The sequence below is a fragment of the Trachymyrmex cornetzi genome, unplaced genomic scaffold, assembly GCF_001594075.2.
Source record: "Trachymyrmex cornetzi isolate Tcor2-1 unplaced genomic scaffold, Tcor1.1 scaffold358, whole genome shotgun sequence".
NCBI lineage: Eukaryota > Metazoa > Arthropoda > Insecta > Hymenoptera > Formicidae > Trachymyrmex > Trachymyrmex cornetzi.
This window is the reverse complement of record NW_017298300.1, coordinates 452,039-470,095: the sequence shown is the minus strand read 5'-3', so window position 1 is coordinate 470,095 and position 18,057 is coordinate 452,039. Positions and strand designations below refer to the sequence as shown.

The window sequence follows — 18,057 nt, the reverse complement described above, 5'->3', positions numbered from 1 at the left end:
TATATATATATATAAAATTCACATTGAATTATTTAAAAGCATTAAAGCTCTAGCTTCGACCGTTAGAGGCTTCTAGTTTACCGATTGTATTTCTCATTTACGGTCTAAAATAATATTCTTTTTGTTTAATTTTATTTATTTCTTTTTGCACGGTTTATCTCTTTTTGATCAGATTTTTAAAGTAAAATATTACTTTCTGATCATAACATTTATTACAAAATAAGATAAATAAAAGGCATAAAACTACGAACGCAAGATGTAAGCAGCGAATAATTATATATTTAAAAAGTTAAAATACATATAATAGACGTTTCGGTCTTAAATTAGACCATCTTCAGTAATAAAACGAGATGAGAGTTATAAATTAATATTCACTTTCGCATACATTAAGTCGATAAGAAATGAACGATAGTCAACGCAAAATACAATTTTCTTGATGTGAAGAATTCTTAAAAAACATCTCCAAGGTTTGAAAGCGCAGATTCGCAGCGAGTCAAAAAGTAGTTAGTTAAGTGGATAGTGCATCAAAACGTCTAATTGAGTGAGTATCCGCGATGTAAATTATTGCGCACAAAATTTCCTGATTCTAATGTAAGTATAAATCAGAAATCAAAAAAACAAAAGAAAATATAAAAAAATTACGCTGTAAATTGTAAAATAAATTAAAATACCTGTGTTAACATACAGTATTTCCACAACTTGCTCTAACCAAAAGATTGATTCAATTTTTCACATACATATTGATCCTATGAATTTTGAAGAGAATTATAATTTTAATAACATTAATGATAAATGGTTGGTCAATCTTAGTGATATTCAAATACCAGATAATATTAAAGCTATTTTACAACTAGGACCGAAATTTAATTTGTCGAATAATTTAATTAATAAAGATAGAATTTATATTGAATTTATTAAACACATTGAATTTAATATGTTCAAATTTGATGAATCTATAAAAAAAGTTATTAGAAATGATACTATTCAAATATTAAAAAGAAATACAATTTATAATGGTGGAACAAGTGTAGTGGATGACTTATTGAAAGAAGGAATGATAGCAACAAAAAAATTTATGGCACAACATCCAGATATTCTTATCACAAGAGCTGATAAAGGGAATTCTACTGTAGTTTTAAATTTAACTGATTATAAAGAAAAAATGCATGAAATTTTAGCTGATCCGAAAACGTACACTAAGATTAAGAAAAATCCTACGAAAATGATTACCAACCAAGCTCACAAACTATTGGCTAGGTGGAAGAGCATGAAATACTTAGATCAATACGTATATAAAAAACTCAATGTTACTGATGGAGATTTGCCGAGGATCTATGGGTTGCCTAAGATACATAAACATGGTCATCCTTTGAGAATTATTGTAAGCTGCATTAATAGCCCATTATATCCACTAGCAGTATTTCTCAAAGATATTATTGACAAGAGTTTAAAAAAGGAATATGGATACATTAAAAATAGTTTCGATCTTACGAATAAACTTAATGGTTTAGCCTTGAAGGATGACTACAAAATAGTATCCTTTGATGTAGTATCTATGTACACTAATATTCCTGAGGAATTGGTTGTCAAAAGCATAGAATTGAGATGGAATGCCATCGCAAGTAATACCAATATTCCGAAAAAAGAATTTTTAAATGCCATCTCTTTAATTTTTAATTCTACGTTTTTTAAATTTGACGAACTTTTCTTCAAACAAATTTTTGGCATGCCCATGGGCTCTCCTTTATCTCCTATCTTAGCAGACATTGTAATACAGGACCTGGAAAGAGAATTATTATCAAAATTGAATTTTAACATACCAATTTTTTACAGATACGTTGACGACATTATTTTATCTGTTCCTATTAATTATATTAATGACATTTTACAGGTTTTTAACTCATACCATGACAGATTGAAATTTACCTGTGAACAAAATGACGATGGATCTATTAATTTTCTAGATGTCAGTTTGAAAGTGGAAAATGGACACATTATTTTTGACAATTTTAAAAAACCGACTAATTCTGGACGATACTTGAATTTCAATTCTAATCATCCTTTAGATCATAAAAGAGGTGTGATTATTGGCCAATTGGATAGAATAATATTTCTATCACATCCTAAATTTCACACTAGAAACATTGAAATGATGATTAACAATTTTTTAAACAATGGCTATCCTTTGGACTTTCTCTTTTCTACGATTAATAAAAGAATCGATACTTTGTCTAGTCGTAAAAATGTTTATAGCAATGCTTGTTCTTATCAGAATTCTAATTCTGTCAATTTTGATAATTTTTTTATTGTTCCTTACATTAAAGATGTATCGGAAAAATTTAAACCTGTTGCCAAGAAGAATAACCTTAAAGTTGCCTTTAAACCTATGAATAAACTGAATACTATCATAAAAACAGGTAAAGATAGATTAAAAACCATTGAACATAGTAATGCTGTATACAGAATAGACTGTCTTGATTGTGACGCTTCTTACGTTGGTCAAACGAAAAGAAAAGTTGCGACTAGAATTTCCGAGCATAAATCTTGTGCTCGGAAATCTAGTAATCTACATAATGTAGTTGCAGAACACCAGGTTCAGCTTGACCATAAATTTGACTGGGATAATATTAAAGTTCTTGACATTGAGCCATTTTTCCACAAAAGACTGACTTCTGAAATGATATATATTAAAAAACAAATTAACGGTATCAATAAACAGAACGATACAGAGAAGTTTCCAGAAATTTATTTACCGTTATTAAACACATCGGTTAAATCTTGATCTAGAATGTTCCACTAGCGACACTGAATTCGGTATAAATTCGGTCTGCCATGGTCTGACTCGATCATTCTGTTCTTGACTTTTATTTTATACTCTTCAATTTTTCCAATTCCTGTATCTGCTCCGCAAACTATTGTTAACACAGGTATTTTAATTTATTTTACAATTTACAGCGTAATTTTTTTATATTTTCTTTTGTTTTTTTGATTTCTGATTTATACTTACATTAGAATCAGGAAATTTTGTGCGCAATAATTTACATCGCGGATACTCACTCAATTAGACGTTTTGATGCACTATCCACTTAACTAACTACTTTTTGACTCGCTGCGAATCTGCGCTTTCAAACCTTGGAGATGTTTTTTAAGAATTCTTCACATCAAGAAAATTGTATTTTGCGTTGACTATCGTTCATTTCTTATCGACTTAATGTATGCGAAAGTGAATATTAATTTATAACTCTCATCTCGTTTTATTACTGAAGATGGTCTAATTTAAGACCGAAACGTCTATTATATGTATTTTAACTTTTTAAATATATAATTATTCGCTGCTTACATCTTGCGTTCGTAGTTTTATGCCTTTTATTTATCTTATTTTGTTTTAAATTTGAACTACGTTTTGACCTAATTTGTATAACATTTATTATTGAAAGCAGCACAATAGAAATTTTAATTTTAATATTTGGTTAACAAATAATAGCATTAATAGTGTAAATTAATTATATTGACACTGCAGCCGGTGTGTTATTCAAATTGAGATAGATCATCTTTCTGATTATCTTTTCATAAATAGACCGAATAAATTGACCATGTATCTCTATCTACAAATACATATCGAACTCTACATGATAAGAGAAATGCTTGAAAAATTTATTGCGTCATGCAAGGAAGAAGCGCTCTCCTGTTTATTGTAAACAATTGATTAACCCAAATCGGGATGACGCGCACGATAATTTTATGATGAAAATTACTGGAATTCATTATCTGTGCAAAACAAAGCGCAAGAAACTGCCGAATTTCTAGAAGCGTAATAGCGTGAGGGAGAGTTTTGGAGAGTCTCGCGAGAGAGGCGAAGTCGATCGTCGGCGAAGATTATACAGATTGGAAAGCTGTGAGATGAATACACTGGTCGGTTGGAATTGCGCGCACGAAAACATTTTCATCCGCCACACACAATGTTGCGATATGAAATTTATTTCTAATCTAATCTAATTCTAAAGGACACTAAAATAACTTCGAGAAAATGCTGTACTATTTCGGCAGCGTCGTTATATTCTACTGTACCGCAAAGTACAGTAATCAATTTAAATAACGTAATAAAATCCGTGTTCTCTCCCTCAGATTTTTGATCTGCTGTTGGAATCTCTTTCTGAACGATTGATTTGAATAATCGTTTTTAATAATTCTCCTTTTTCTAATTGAGATAATTTTTGTTTAACCAGTCCCAGTCAATCTCTTTTTTATTTTAAACATTCCTGATAGTTCTCCTTTTTTAAATCGGAATGAAGTTTGACTTGACAGATTATGCCTGTTTCTATCAATGCAGTTTAACTTTAATCTCGGTTCAACTAATTCTTCATTTTTTTATAGATTTAAAAATAAGAAAAAGGTGAAGAGTAAGTTGAACCGAGATTAAAGTTAATCCACATTGGTAGAAACGGGCATTAGTCGTATAAAATTTTCTTCCTTTCGTTCGTCGAACTAAAAAATTTTGCACGCGTGCTCTATTGCTCAACTGCATTCCTATTTTCCTAATGCGCTTGCGAATTGCGAAATTGCCATCCGTAACGATCGGATGACTTACAACAGCTAGACCGTATACGTACACATATCTTTTTTTAAATTTTTTTTGCAAGTGATTATTTTATATTATTGAAAATATAATTGTTGAAAAACACTAAGGTAAAAAGGAGCAATTATAGCTAGATATTAACATTGAATAGAATTTATGTTTTGAGCTGCTGCACGTATAAATAGGTATTTGCATATTGATCACTTCTTTTTTTTAATTCTACAGTTGATCTAATGTTAACTCTTCATTACTGTATTGTGTGGGTTATAGCAATCATTATAAATTAAAATTAAATTTAAATTCATAATTTGCATAACTCATACATCATAAATATTATTCATAAGGAATTAAAAATTTTCATATCTGATTTTACTTGTAAGCATCGTACTATGTATACACAAAAAACTATGAAGAATAAAATTTATGCAGCAGAAGTATAAACAGTTTTGTATACGTTGCGCCATCTCTTTTTCAAATTCTCTTTCTCAATATTGAAATATTAAGTTTTATACCTTTAATTTAAATGAAAAATGTTTTACTGTTGGTATAACTGTGTATATTTTTGACTGGTCATTATTTTAAATTTAATTTAAGCGTTTTTTTATTTATTCTTATACTTACACTCATTGGTCTTTTGACTTATTATATTTTTCTTTGAATTTATAATAATTATTTTCATATTAATAAATATAAAATGTCTAATAAATATAAAAATAATTATAAATTATCGACATTTGGAGAGTAGTATAAGGGTGGGATTTTATTTGTGCGTTTTTGTCGTACGACAAATGTGTGCAGGATAGAGAGGTCCTCGGATCTCTCTATCCTATATAGCCAATCAACAGACTTGAAAAATTTGTCGTATGACAAAAGCGCACAAATGAAATCCCACCCTAAAAGTATTTTTTTTTAATGCTTTTTAAATCTTAAAGATGAATATCGCGGCAATGGTGCGTCGTAGAAAAAAATTTACAAAATCTTATGGGATTGTTTTCATCTGCATGCTCACGAGAGATTGCTCATCTTTCTTGTGACACTATATTTCATTCGTTTTACATTTATGTTCACATACCTAATTTATATTCTGTAATTCTCTCTACACTGAGAAAAATGGTCTGGTTGGATTAAACAATAATTCTGGTAGAAAACGGACGAATCGGAATTTTCTGGTTATGTCTATTAGAATTCTAGTTGAGATAACTAGAATTCTGATTAATATAATTATTCTGGTAAAAATAAGAATTCTAGTAGATTTTACCAGAAATATAGTATCAACCAGAATTCCGGTTATCTCAACTAGAATTCTAATAAATTTAACCAGAAATTTCCGATTCGTCCATTTTCAACCAGAAATTTTTTTCAGTGTAGTTACGATGTTATTATACTGTCATTGCACACTCTTTATGCGTAGTAAAAACATGGCGTAACAACAATATAATACTCGCACTCTCATTAAGCTGCGAAACACAATAGGTGTAATAAGCCTTAAAAAATCAACCAATCATAGTCGATTATTCTATAATAATATAAAAAATGAAGGCAAATTAGAGTCAAATTTCATAAAAAAACAAACGTATGAACATTATTAATGGTAAATAATACGTACATATAAAAAACAAGTTCAATTATTTCTTAAAACATGTTAACTATAAGACTGACTGTCACCATCTGGCATCGATTATTCTACTCAAATTCGACTATAATTGACCAATATCTTATAGCAAGCTTACTACACTTACTGTGTTTCGGGACTGAAAGTTACAGAATAGGGACCTGAATATTAGCAATAGAGCAGGGCAGGGGAAGCATTAAAATTACAAAAAGATATAGATGTGTTAAGAATAAAGAGATTCGAGTGCGCGGCACTCGTTTTTTTATTCCATTCCCATAGAAAAGACGGAATGAAAAAAGAATACAGACATTACAGATATCGTCGGAGATCCTCAGATTACATAAAAAAATAACTGGTATATAGTCTATTTTTATATAAAGGTTATGCGTTTTGCGGGTTTCCTCCGTGTCCAGATCCATTCTTGAAACGCCATACGTTTCACGAATCTTCCACTTTATCAGGGCGAGGAGCAGCCTGATACTCTAGTCTATTTTTATATTTACGACTGTCTTAACACTTTCACGAAGGGCATTTTTCGCAATTATTCAAAATCTTTAAATAATAGAATATTCAAAAACTTAGAAGGAAACTCACTACATACACTATGGCCCGGTATTCACAGTCGGATCTTATACTTAAAACCGTCTTAAGTACAGTCTTAAGATGTCATGAACTAATGAGCATCTTAAGACATTACTTGAGAGCTAAGTACTGTGAGTACCGCCCTATAACACGACGATCTCAACTGGATGTGTGTGTCTGTTGATCGCTGGCAGTCAAAGTCACACGTCGAAGTAACACCCGCTGTGAAAGTGTTAAGGTGTCGTAAACAATTACAGAATCGATTAATATTAAAATATTACTGTCTTAAATATAAAATCTGAGTATGTGAATATATCGGGCATAGTGCATGGGAAATAATTCAAATTGGTGTACGCATGCGTGCCTCGACTGGCGACTACCTGGCGAGTGTACCGAGTGTACCCGAGCACTCGCGGAGACGGCCGAGATGGAACGCGGCGGCAATTGTGAGTGATTGCGAGCGTCGTCCAAGTCCAAGTCCAGCCTAGTCCGGCTAGTCCGCTGCCGTGCTGCCGACGCAAAGTCAGTCGGTCGGTGCGCGCCGCATCATTTGGTGGGAAGGTTTATATCTCTCGTGTCTGCAGCATCAAGTCGCAGACTAAAGCCGATACTTGGCCTCTCCACGTGCAGTTTATCACCGGGTGGCTATAGGTATTTGGTTCGCGATTGTTCAACCTCTTTCTTATGCATATGTCGAGCCGTTCAATGAATTCGTGAGGACTGTTACTCACCGCGTCGTTCCCGCGTATCCATACGAATGTAAAGTCCAGGTATACCGCGTGACACGTACTCGATACGTGTTGTCTCATCTTCGAGGGACCGTAGGAAAAGCTGAGAGATTTGCTAAAGAACACTTCGACAAGTCGAAAGTAGTATCTTTAGCAGTCAAAACTGTGCGATAACGACAGATATCATATCAAAAACCAATAAATTGTCTCTATTTCAAATCAGGTATGTGTTTGCGCGACTTCTGCATTATTTCGACATTATTAATTATTTATTTTGTATGTAACTCTGCACTGTTGTTCGGTGCTTTTAGTACTCAAAATAAGTAATTGAACATTATAGTCTTCCAATATTAATAAATTGATCAGTATTAAATTGGATTTCTCTAAAAAATATCTATACTTTCTGATATTCCGACTAATGTGGATATTGTGTGCTATTGTACTTGCAGCATCACGCTAATTTCTATTTCACTTAAATAAATCTTTGATAGATTTTTGGCGCTTGTACAATCGAATGTTTTAATTAAACCAAAAACTTCCAGTAAATAATTTGTCTAAATATACAAGTCTTGATCTGGATCAAAATGAAACTTATTATTTATCTTTATTGTTTGACATGATAATCCTGCCGTTTTTACGCCAGCAATAAAAAGTAAAAAAAATTTTAACTTTATATTGATAAATTAATGCCATTTATTTATGAAAGTAAAATACTTGATGAAATTATAGATTGAAAGATTTATTAACAAAATTTATATGAAATCTATACTTACATTTTTATTCATTACTACTGTAGTGCTCGGAAACATCAGACGATTTGACAGTTCGGACAGTTCGACTCTCAAGTTCGAACGTTAAATAGTTCGGACTAAATGTATGTTTAAACTATTTTAACCCACTTCAGAGCTGAAAGTTCGAATTTATTACATTCCGAACTCAGATATAACAAGTCCTTAGGATCAATCTGAATATGACTGAATATGACGCGACTTTTTCTTTTTGACATTTTTGTAATGTTTGTATATTCAAGTCTCGTGTGAAAAACTGCTCTTTTGTTTCCAAGGCATACTATATTTGTTTACTGTCCGAACTTTAGACATAATGAATTGATATTTCATATTGATCACTGCTTAAGCTTGAACTGTTCAAACTGTCCGAAATATATCGAAATATCGAATTAGATGTTCATTTTTTTCAACTTCGAACTATTCGAATAGATCGAATATTCAACATGTTCGAATCTTTTGTCTGAGACCTAATTACTAGTATTATGAACATAGAAACTTTGTTTTCAATTATTAGGTCTTTATATTATAAAAATCGAAATTTATCTTCTCTCGATGAAAATTCATTGTCCAATTATTCATGCAAATTTCTTGATTGTAGTATTAAATATGTCTTTGATTAAAATTTAAATCTAAAATAAAATTATAATAAAATTTTCAAACAGTACAATTACTGTATTCGCTTAGCATATTTTACATCGATTTTTATGATCATTGTTATTTGAATTTCATAGACTGTAAAGGATATTTAATAAACGGAAAATAGATTAGATGTATCTACTTATAGTTATATAAGAGAGAAATATAAAAGTAAGGAGCATTCAGCCACGCATAGGACGTTTTTTGCGAATGTTATATATTTAAAATTCTTACGTAAAAGCGCCGACGAGATACTATTAAAGATAACCGACATCCTTACGGGAGTTTGCGTCCTTGTGAATATTGAAGTGATTAAGAGTTAAAAACTGATAATATTGTACTAATTTTATGATTTATTAGTTTAGTAGATGTATTTATGCATTTATAACTCAATACTCGATTTTTTTTTAAATTGAGATTTCAGTGTTGTCATCAAAGTTTGATTATCAATAAAGATGATAATTGCAGAGAAAAAATTGTGATTTTTTTGCAAAATATAAGATAGTACAGCTTTACAAGTATGTATATTTATTTATGGGACATTTATGTAATAAAAAATCATGAATTTAATAATGCATGAGCCAAATATTTATGTTAATAATAGCAAATTTATATCAATTGTCGCGGTAATGTCAGCGTTCTTGAATTATCTCCGGGCCCTTGGGGCCCTTTTTATACCGCCGAAAATTTGCCCAGGGTTGACGATCTTTAATAATATCTCGTCGGTGATAAAAGATACAAATCATAGACGTTTCGGTCTATATCAAGCCCTCTTCGGTATACAATATAAATAATATAAAATAGTTCACAGTAATAAGATTAAAAGAATTGAAATAAACAAAAAATCAATGATTCTTAGTCATAAGATTAAAAAAGTAAATTAACAATAAATTTTTGTTCGATTACAATCTACGCTTGTGTACGTTGTCGAAAAAATTTTTTTTCCTGCTTCTATTCGTCTTAAGGCGATGCTAAAGCCTCCTGTTTTACCCACATTTCCATTCAGTGAAAAATCTCCGAATTGGATTTACGGATTGCAAAAGTATTATTATATAAATTAAAGTACGCACAAACAGGATCTCAGCTGTACTGGATTTCATGAGAAAATCGAAAAAAAGTTAAAAAATTCACTTACTTTTGTCTCGTACAGCTGTCACCTCAGAATTCAGATACATATTTGCGAGTTTTAGAGTCCATATCTTGAAAATAAGCGTGCAGTTGAGATCACATTATTGGAACGAACGATACCGAGTTTATAGAACTAAGATTGAAAGTCTAGAAAAAAAGTATCGTCTCACCGAATGGAAAATACATGTATACAGGTGCTTTGCGAAGACTGGGACTGTCAACAGAGCATGGTGGAAGGATAACATGGTGTGTACAGTTTGTAACCTTCTTTCTCTGAAGAAAAGCTTAAGGGCTGCCAACTGTGAAACGCTAAACATGGGGCGATTCATAGTTCGTTTTTATCTTAAAACTGTCTTAAATAATGTCTTAAAAGTTAATACAGTCCTCGGATTGACTTATGACATCTTAAGATTGTATTTAAGATAGTCTTAAATGCAACAAAAGACTATGAATACCGGCCTGTTACATATTAACGCGATGTTACGTATTAAAAAATAGAAATTAGGAATAAATATACAAAGTGATATGGTTTTCCTGATATACACACACATTTACCGATTATTTAAGAATATTCCCCTCTCAACTTAAATAATTAATTAATGTAAGCCCCTCTCCATTAAGCTCCCTTCCTCCTTCCACGATGAGTATATATTCTGACACACTGAAAGTCATCCACAGACAAAACATTTTTACAAATGGAAGTAATTCTGTCTCGTGTAATCACTTGTCTCACATGGAAAAGGACAATCTCAATATTGGTGGAGAATAAATTAAGGATCGTCGTGACAAGCACAGGTACGTTGTATATAAAATTAATTTAAGTTGAGAGCGGAGTATTTTTAAATAATCGGAAATCATTCTTCTATAGTAAGAAGGTTCTGAGTCTAAAATATTAATATTGTTCCAGTCTAGATCATGTTCATTATCTAAACGGTGTTGAGACACGACCGATAGAGCATTTTTAGTAGATTTTTTTATGTTTGCCTTATGTTCTTTTATCCGCGTGTTAAATTTTCTTTTTGTTTGCCCGACATACGAGACTTCTAAGCAATTAATTTTATATACTACATAAAATATAAATACATAAAAAAGGAAACGGTTTTTGCGATTTTAAAATTTGGATCTTTTACTCATATTAGAATCTGGAAATCTGGCGTTTCTCACAACTTTTCAATATAAAAGCCTCTCATTAAGACGAATAGAAGCAGAAAAAAAAATTTTTTCGACATCGTACGCAAGCGTAGGTTGTAATCGAACAAAAATTTATTGTCAATTTATTCCTTTAATCTTATGACTAAGATTCATTGATTTTATTTATTTATTTATTTTATTTATTTCAATTCTTTTAATCTTGTGACTGCGAACTATTTTATATTATTTATATTGTATACTGAAGATAATCTGATATAGGCCGAAACGTCTATAATTTATACCTTTTACGTAAGAATTTTAAATATATGACATTCGTAAAAAACATCCTGCGTGTGGCTGAATGCTCCTTGTATTTTATGTTTGTAATTTGCGGGTCATTAGTGAATTTATAAATATTTATAAATATAAGCGAGAGTTGTTCAAATTGTGAAGTTGTGCGTAGAACTTCTAATTTTATTCTTTTTCGGCCGTCGTCATTTGTGGTTAAAAGCTTTCTCGCTTTCTCGCTGAGGACCAACTATTGCTTATGAAAGACAAATTACATAACTAATCTGCTTATACGCATAGCTGCCGAAAAAAGATTAAGTACCATTAGTTAGTTGTCTAATTATATCTATATTAATTACCGAAAAATATATGTATATATTTGGAAAAAAATTTCGTTACATTTATTGGAATTTAAGTAGATTCAATTATTATATATAGAATATTATACTTAGAATAGTACAAATCAAACTGATAAAGATGCGTTTCAAGTATTGAATATACATATAGGAATAACATGCATTTTTATTAGAGATATTTATTTTGTACACTAAAAAAAATGTTCTGGCTCTACGAGTCAGCCTTAGAAAAGTTTATTCATCAATTTTAGTCATCCTAAGGCACTTTTCACAGGACCCTCCAGGATTCTTGAAATCTTTGTTCAAGACTCGAAGAGTCAATTATAAGCCAATCTTTAGTATATCTCGATCATGATGTAAGAAGAAAAATGATCCAAGGTGATGGATATGCAGTAGACTAAAATTAGTGAGGGACAATCAGCAAATTACACTTTGAGCTTTTATGTGAGATTTAGTATGGCTGCTTACACGGAAGGGAAGTTAATAGGTTATTAAAATGCTAGTGTGTTGTATTAAAAATTGCAAGAGCCGTACCGGCCGTGGAAATAGAAGCTTTAACCTTTAAACCGCCAGCATTAAAGGTTATCAAAACCTCATTAAAAAGTAACGAAAACATGTGTTTGTATCAGGGATATATCCTATACGATGTTTCCATCACGGCTTGAGCCGTTATTTCCGGCGGGGAAGGTTATGGAAAAAATTAAAATTTTTTAAATTTGAATAAACAATGCATATATAATGGTTTTTGAGGTCACTAAATACTGTGGTGAGGTCAGAAAATGATAATTTTGAATGCTGAAGCCATTATTGCATGTAATGACGTAAACAGCATCAAAATAGATCTTGGGTAGAACTCTCCTTCGGCTTTACCCAGAGTTTTAACAACGTGGACGTAGAGAGTTTGAGAGCGATTTGTCTACATATATACTCAGAATGGTATAATTGAACTCAAATATAACGTCTAACTATATTATCAAAATTAAAACGAGCCGATATCGGTTTTCCGGCGGTCTAATGGTTAATTTATATTGGCTATGTTGCACACAAATTTTGGCATATGTACCCGGAGTTAAATGTTCCAACGAAAACTCTTCCTCTGACAGACAACTGGCTGTCCTGCATGTCTAGAGGAAACTGTATATATCCTTCCAAAGATTTGCATAAATAGCTGCTAGTATTATGAATGAGGAATTCATAAAATTTCATTTAGTAAAGAAAATGGAATATATAATAAATTAACAAACATCACGTCACACGTGCACAAAAGTTTCCCTTCCTATTTGCGTAATAGCGTGTTTAGTACGCACCCGCACGTATATACAACTGCGTCAGGTTAACCAACAAATCAAATAATAAAACTGTACCAAAAAAGAAAAAAGAAAATATATGTGCAACAAACGGTCTTCATAATTATACTTCGTTTTTATAATATTTGTATTAAATATAATATATTTTTAATCAAACTGCGTGTTTTAGACAATCTTATTTTATTTTTGAAACTTTTAAACAGTGCGCTGCATAAAAGCTCGAGCTCTGGTTGATCAAGATTTCAGATCTCCGCGCTATTATGCGTATTGGTCTTTTCATCTTACACCATCGACTACTCATTTCGTTGCCGTGACATCACAATACGATACGAAAAAAATGGGAAGGAGAAGAATAGAGAGGCGCGTCAGAGCTCACATCATTTGTTGCACCCCCCCCCCCTCCTCCCGTCGAAGAAAGTAAATTTCATTTACTTCAGGGTCACCCGGTCGCGGGAGAGAAACGTATCGCGGAAAAAGTAAGCAACGCGATGAAGCGACGCCGATGGCGACGATGTTGCATTAATGCGCCAAGAGAGAAGTGAACGTTCCTGGAACGTGAAGGAATAAAGAAAGTAGTAATTCCTGAACTGTATACGGAAAAGTACAGGAAATTTCGCCTCTGAACACACTATAGGCTTGTTCTTTTTGGGCTGAATTTTTGCACCAGTTTATCTTTTTTCCTCTTCTTTCCTCCTGGAGAAAAAGGAAGAAAGATTAACTGGTGCAAAAGTTCAGCCAAAAAGAACAGGCCTTATGACTGCCGAAAATGGAAGTATGAGAGAGAGAGAGAGAGAGAGAAGAAGAAGAAGAAGAAGAAGAAGAAGTAAGATACATGTGTAAGACGTGGATACTTTCTCTCGCGATTATGGATATCACGAATTGAATTGGAAGAAATGCTCCTTTTTCTGCGATCCTAAAACGCTAATATTTCGGTCTATGAGCAATTAAAACTGAAAGAAGAATCCGTGCCGACTAATTCATTTTGTGTGATGCAATTGCTTATTATTTTTATTTTATTTTTTTAAATAATTTTTATCAACATGATTTAATATTTACTTTAGGTACACGCTCTTTTTTTTGCCTATATGAAGTACACACTAGGATCCTGGGGATCTCAGTTATGATAATAAATATAAAAGCAAGACCCCATTTGTTATTGTACCTCCACCAGAAATGGATATATTTTTTTTTCAATCGATGGAGAATCGATCAAGGAACAGGCCTATAATTTATGAAAGACAATATACTTCAGCTCCGAAATATATATATATTCTCTACATAATTGCACTGAGAAAAAAAAGTTGTTAACCTGACTAAATGCCTTTCGTTTGTAATGATTATTTATATATAGTTCAAATATTTATATATTTAGATTACCAAAATCTTGTAATTTAAAACATATTATTTTATTGAATTAACAAATATTTGCTTAATATATAGCCTAACTAATATTTTTTTGAAACAACTTTTTTCTCACAATATAATTATCAGTGACACATGTTTCATGCAAAGCTCAAACTTACAGTGTTTGTGTAAAAAACGTGTTAAACATGTTAATCATTATTAACCATTAATCATTATCTTTCCCATAGCCTATTTTTTGTCAGACATTTTACATTCAATGCATATCTGTCGTGTCAACAACATTATCATTTCGTAGGTTTCAAGTAATAATGTTACCGACAAATATATCTACAAAAGTAGAAAATATAAATAATTTTAAAATTTGCAAGAATATGAATATTTTGTGATAATATGTCCATTTTGTTCTCCCTCATAAATTTTTTATTATAGATATATTTTTACAATATTTTCTATTTATAATATTATAATTTTATTCGATAAATTTATTGGGCGAGAAGTATAGGCCCATATATATTCCAAATGCGTTTTTATTTTTCTAAAATTCTTTAGTATATGTGACGTGAATTGTATGTTAAATGCTCGCTAACATCAAAGCATATTATGAATACGGGCCATAGAATATATATCGTTTTCTCACTTCAGAAATAGCTTAAAGAGAGAAACGTCATTTTTTAATTATTAGCATAAATAAGTTAAACATGAGTTAACTTTTAGTTATCATTACTTTACCATTAATCATTAAATCAAGTATGGATGAGTTAAGTAAATTATTATATTACCATCAATTATTATGAACTAATTTTAAAAAAATAAAAAATGACATTGGTTATGTTAAGAAAATATATTTTTTATATTAATATTTTCAATATTATTTAGCTAATATTATTTTAATGATAAATGATTTCAAGTTAAAAAACAATTTTTTTCTTCTTTTCTAGGAAACTTAATGTTTTGAGTTGTGTGTTACTTTTGAAATAAGAGAACAATATGTTGCTGTATCACACACACATAAAAATAAACGAATTATTGTTAAAGAAATTTGACAAATTTAAAAAGTTAAATTATTTCTGGATAATTAATATGCGTTCACTTTCAAGAGAAAAAAGTTACAGTATTGTTACACAAATATAATTTATTCGTTTTACATCAAAGTAAATGCGACAATTTTTCAGTTGATAATATCCGTTTTTGCAATAATGTTTAAGCGTAGATTGTAGCCAATAAGAAAAAATATTTCTATGATAGTTGTTAACAGAAGAGGATAACGTTCAGTTGGATGTAGAAATACTTGCAAGTAGTTCTCGACACTTGGAAAGTCACCAACCTTGACAGACATTTCGAGTTACGCCGGTGAATTAGTGTTCTTTCTCCGTAGTCAACAAGCTATATCATTACTGGATATGTAAAAAAATCTCGACTATCCAGATAAGTACGTTGATATACAAGACGCCCTAGAACTTGCCCAGTGTCTACGATTGAAGGATTATCTTGTTGGAACATGCATTTCTTTATCTGATACATATTTCGAGGATCTGCTGGTTAATGTTTTGAATATGGATATTTGTAATGGAACAGGGTTTGATTTTTTTCAATAATCTTTTTTCTTTTGTAACTAGCGATCGATTAGAAAACGAACCGAGTCGCTCAAGAGACACGATCTTGCACTTCGCAGTAACAGCATTATCAGATTTGACACCGCGCGTTGATTGCTCCAGACGTCGTTCTAGACGTCGAAATATCACGAGTTAAATTGACTAACAAATTTTTGATCATATTAGGATCGTTTCGAAGATGCGAATAAGCATAAAAAATTTGTTAAATTGCTAGTCAATTTAACTCGTGATATTACTGCGGTAGTTTAGTAGAGTTAGCGTTTCAAGACCGAAAAATCATTTCGGCGCGCGTTTCTGGGGATTACATACGTAGTATATAAATTCACACAAGAATCATACGAGCATTTAAGATCCAGCTAGATCGTTTAAGGCTTTGATTTCTATAGTTTGTTTTTTTTTTAAAGTTTGACTTACAACAGTTTGATTAAATAAGCTGTTAAAAAAAATTGTTGTGGAGAACAGAATAGTTTTTCAAAAAGGAAACATGAGATTATCACTAGCTTGTCAATCACATTGAGCGATTTCTTCATTACAAATTTCAATGGACCACACATATTTTTCGAAAATAAGATGAAACATCCAATATGTATCAACATTTTTTATTGTACTAGATAACTTATGTAGTATTGTATTTTTAATCTAAGAATCCGATAACTTATGTCATATTATAATTTTTTGAATGCGTCCCAACATTGAAAATGACCAGATCGGCGTCGAAACGTTTGTTATTGTATTTCTTTATATTTATTTCGGAATATTAAATGTTCTTAATTTATTTTTAACTGGCTTGTAGCCCTTCTATTTATTTATATTGATTTATGGATCATTTTAAACAAAATCGTAAACCTTGTAACGTGTTCTTGTAAAAACTTATAAGAACTTATGATTAGTATTCTTATTTTATGCGTATGTATCGTAAGACGTAACGATTATTCATAAGCATCTATAATTTCTTTTAAATTTTATGGCTAGTAATAAACTGAATATGTTACGAACCTTACGATTCTGCTTAGAATTTAAGCATTAACACAGTCGAAATGTTTCCGATTAATTTATAGAGAAAAAACTACACTGAAAAAATTCGACAATTATATAACATTATATAAGTTAATAGATTAAAAGCTATTACGTGTAGACTATTGATCTTCGCAAAAATGATGCAACGGTTGCTTTCCCCAAATCTGAGTGTCGTCTCTCAATGCTGCGTATAAATGGTATATAATGCAAATTATGACTTTTTTAGTTGCACAATTATGCATGTATTGTTTAATTCTCGAAAGAAACCTATTCTCATGATTTATCGACATTTTTGAAACTGCAAGGGAGTTTAATGGAAATTGACGGTTTCGAATCTCTTCGCAAACGAAATGGCAAACAAATAAAAAGAATTTATGAAACGTAACTCGTTACCGTTATCATCACTCAAAATGTAACGAGTCGTTACTTTTTCATTATTTTTTTCTTGATACTAATAGAATATTATATTGTTTTTCATTAGCAGAACTTGTGCGGACTCAGTGCACACACACACATATTGAAGCCGTTGTACACAACACTAATCTAAATGTAAAAATAAGATACCTGAAGTGGTGTACAATGCCTAAACTATATTTTATCAAATAACATAATAAAATGTATTAAGCATTTTGCGGTTTAACTCGTTTCTATATTTTTGTTAATCATACATTTTTACGTCGATGGCACAGCGGTTTTAAAATGCACTGAACGCGCATTAATTCTGTTTCTCAATGAAAAATGCTATTATATGCAGATTCTTGCGGTAATTATAAAAAAGATATTCGAATTCTATTTTTAGTAAAGGAATAAAACTCAGAAACTGATAAATATATATACATATATATGTGTATACATATGTGTATCTATACGCTCTAGTTGCGATTAAAACTTTTTTACATAAATAGAAATCTCCTTTAATATCTTTATACG

At 31.0% G+C, this 18,057-nt stretch overlaps 1 protein-coding gene across 5 annotated transcripts in view; it reads left to right on the top strand.

Annotated features, from left to right (window-relative positions):
• Positions 1–18,057, top strand: part of Hmgcr (HMG coenzyme A reductase) — a 41,141-nt gene that overhangs the window by 10,006 nt on the left and 13,078 nt on the right. Inside the window, exon 1 of one of the 5 annotated variants that reach the window (XM_018510948.1) lies at positions 7,291–7,421. The exons of 1 other annotated variant lie outside the window; for it this stretch is intronic. The gene's annotated coding sequence lies outside the window, so the exon portion shown is untranslated. Of the gene's footprint in view, positions 1–7,290; positions 7,541–7,561; positions 7,722–10,798; positions 10,846–18,057 lie in introns of those variants that run through there. 3 more of the 5 variants (XM_018510947.1, XM_018510949.1, XM_018510950.1) reach the window with 3 other exon arrangements.